This window comes from Salmo salar, unplaced genomic scaffold (assembly GCF_905237065.1).
Source record: "Salmo salar unplaced genomic scaffold, Ssal_v3.1, whole genome shotgun sequence".
Lineage (NCBI taxonomy): Eukaryota > Metazoa > Chordata > Actinopteri > Salmoniformes > Salmonidae > Salmo > Salmo salar.
The window spans coordinates 198019-202117 of NW_025548564.1; positions in this window are offsets into that span (position 1 = coordinate 198019).

Below are 4099 nucleotides of genomic sequence, written 5' to 3' on the forward strand. Positions count from 1 at the left end.
ACATTATGTTATACAATACATGCATGTTTTGTTCAATCAAGTTCATATTTATATCAAAAACCAGCTTTTTACATTAGCATGTGACGTTCAGAACTAGCATACCCCCCGCAAACTTCCGGGGAATTCGCTAACATTTTACTAAATTACTCACGATAAACGTTCACAAAAAGCATAACAATTATTTTAAGAATTATATATACAGACCTCCTCTATGCACTCGATATGTCCGATTTTAAAATAGCTTTTGGTGAAAGCACATTTTGCAATATTCTAAGTACATAGCCCAGGCATCACGGGCTAGCTATTTAGACACCCGGCAAGTTTAGCACTCACCATAATAGACCTCCCACTCTGAGGGTATCAATACCCTCAGGCTATATACAGGGGTACCTGTACAGAGTCAATGTGGAGGCTATATACAGTGGGTACCGGTACAGAGTCAATGTGGAGGCTATATACAGACGTTAGTACAGAGTCAATGTGGAGGCTATATACAGGGGGGGTACCAGTACAGAGTCAATGTGGAGGCTATATACAGGGGGTACTGGTACAGAGTCAATGTGGAGGCTATATACAGGGGGGTACCAGTACAGAGTCAATGTGGAGGCTATATACAGGGGTACTGGTACAGAGTCAATGTGGTGGCTATATACAGGGGGTACCAGTACAGAGTCAATGTGGAGGCTATATACAGGGGTACTGGTACAGAGTCAATGTGCAGGATATATACAGGGGTACCTGTACAGAGTCAATGTGGAGGCTATATACAGGGGTACTGGTACAGAGTCAATGTGGAGGCTATATACAGAGGTTAGTACAGAGTCAATGTGGAGGCTATATACAGAGGTTAGTACAGCGTCAATGTGGAGGCTATATACAGCGGTACTGGTACAGAGTCAATGTGGAGGCTATATACAGGGGGTACTGGTACAGAGTCAATGTGGAGGCTATATACAGGGGTACTGGTACAGTGTCAATGTGGATGCTATATACAGGGGTACCTGTACAGAGTCAATGTGGAGGCTATATACAGGGGGTACCAGTACAGAGTCAATGTGGAGGCTATATACAGAGGTTAGTACAGAGTCAATGTGGAGGCTATATACAGGGGGTACCTGTACAGAGTCAATGTGGAGGCTATATACAGGGGTATTGGTGCAGAGTCAATGTGGAGGCTATATACAGGGGTACCTGTACAGAGTCAATGTGGAGGCTATATACAGGGGGTACCGGTACAGAGTCAATGTGGAGGCTATATACAGGGGTACCAGTACAGAGTCAATGTGGAGGCTATATACAGTGGGTACCGGTACAGAGTCAATGTGGAGGCTCTATACAGGGGTACTGGTACAGAGTCAATGTGGAGGCTATACACAGAGGTTAGTACAGAGTCAATGTGGAGGCTATATACAGGGGGGGTACCAGTACAGAGTCAATGTGGAGGCTATATACAGGGGGTACTGGTACAGAGTCAATGTGGAGGCTATATACAGGGGGGGTACCAGTACAGAGTCAATGTGGAGGCTATATACAGGGGTACTGGAATGGAATATTTAGAATTTTTTGGTCACGAAATGCGCCATGTTCGTCACCCTTATTTACCCTTTCGGATAGTGTCTTGAACGCACGAACAAAACGCCGCTATTTGGATATAACAATGGATTATTTGGGACCAAACAAACATTTGTTATTGAAGTAGAAGTCCTTGGAGTGCATTCTGACGAAGAACAGCAAAGGTAATAAAATTTTTCTTATAGTAAATCTGACTTTGGTGAGTGCTAAACTTGCTGGGTGTCTAAATAGCCAGCCCTGTGATGCCGGGCTATCTACTGAGAATATTGCAAAATGTGCTTTCACCGAAAAGCTATTTTAAAATCGGACATATCGAGTGCATAGAGGAGTTCTGTATATATAATTCTTAAAATAATTGTTATGTTTTTTGTGAACATTTATCGTGAGTAATTTAGTAAATTCACCGGCAGTGTTCGGTGGGAATGCTAGTCACATGCTAGTCACATGCTAATGTAAAAAGCTGGTTTTTGATATAAATATGAACTTGATTGAACAAAACATGCATGTATTGTATAACAATGTCCTAGGGTTGTCATCTGATGAAGATCATCAAAGGTTTGTGCTGCATTTAGCTGTGGTTTGGGTTTATGTGACATTATATGCTAGCTTGAAAAATGGGTGTCTGATTATTTCTGGCTGGGTACTCTGCTGACATAATCTAATGTTTTGCTTTCGTTGTAAAGCCTTTTTGAAATCGGACAGTGTGGTTAGATTAACGAGAGTCTTATCTTTAAAATGGTGTAAAATAGTCATATGTTTGAAAAATTGAAGTTTTTGAATTTTTGATGTATTTGAATAACGCACCACGGGATTACACTGGCTGTTGAGTAGGTGGTACGCAAGCGTCCCACCTAGCCCAAAGAGGGTAAAGTGACCATTGCGGAATATATAGAACTTGTTGAATAAAGTATTAAACAAGGCACATATAGTATATACTGATGTGTGAAGTAGAGAGATAAAACATACAGATAGGCATAAGATATACTTTTAGGTTAAAATAAACTCAGGCTATTAGAATAAGTAACAACAAATACATGGTATAGGTCTGTAGTACTTACTAGAGATATTACTACACCATAAAGGACAGTAGGGGGAAGCAGTGGGCAACTAAACACTTTGAAGCTGCTGAACCCTTTGGAGATTACAGTCTGAGGGAGGACAGAAGTATCAGGTAATAAACATTAGAAGAGAGTAGGCTTGAAGAAAATCTGGTAAAATAGGAACTTGGACTGAGAATAGATAGAGTGAAACAGGAGCAAAGCAATGAGTAGCAATCAGATAGGATATAGTGAGTGAATAAATATAAACAAAAAGGATAGACATTATAAAGAATTAAATCAAAAGGAAAACAAGATAGCAAGGAGGATTTAATAAATTAAAGCTAAACTGTAGCCAGTCAATAAAATGAACAAAACACCAGTAGAAATATTAGGGATTAGACACCCCCTAAGTGTAACGGCTGTCAGGAGAGAGAGTAGACCAAGGCGCAGCGGAGTTAGTGTTCATCATGATTGTATTTAATTAACATAAGAACACTATACAAAAACAAGATAACCGACAGCAAAACAGTCCTGTTCGGAAATAATCTAAACAGAAACAATTACCCACAAAACCCCAACGGAAAAACAGGCACTTGTGTGACTCCCAATCAGCAACAACACTCTACAGCTGTGCCTGATTGGAAGCCACACGGCCAAAATCAATGAAACAAACCAACATAGAAAAATGCACATAGAACACCCACCCAATGTAACACCCTGGCCTAACCAAAATAAAGAACAAAAACCCCTCTCTATGGCCAGGGCGTTACACTAAGTAAAGAGGAGTTAACCTGTTAGGGCTAGGGGGCAGTATTGACACGGCTGGATAAAAAACATACCCGATTTAATCTGGTTACCACTCCTACCCAGTAACTAGAATATGCATATACTTATTACATATGGATAGAAAACACCCTAAAGTTTCTAAAACTGTTTGAATGGTGTCTGTGACTATAACAGAACTCAAATGGCAGGTCAAAACCTGAGGGATTCCTTTACAGGAAGTGGCCTGTCTGACCATTTCTTGAACTTCTTTTCCATATCTATCTTTTACTAAGGATCTCTGCTCTAACGTGACACTTCCTATGTCGTCCATAGGCGCTCAGAGCCCGGGAAAAACCTGAATGTCGTCATCCCAGCCCCAGGCTGAAACACATTATCGCCTTTCTCAAGTGGCCGATCAAGGGACTCTGGGCTTAGGCGCGTGACCTGACCGCCCCCGCCTTTGTGATTTTTTCCTCTGTTTGCCGAAAAGGAGATTCCCGGTCGGAATATTATCGCTTTTCTACGAGAAAAATGGAATAAAAATTGATTTTAAACAGCGGTTGACATGCTTCGAAGTACGGTAATGGAATATTTAGAATTTTTTTGTCACGAATTGCGCCATGCGCACGACCCTTCTTTACCATTTCGGATAGTGTCTGGAACGCACGAACAAAACGTCGCTATTCGGATATAACGATGGATTATTTTGGACCAAACCACCA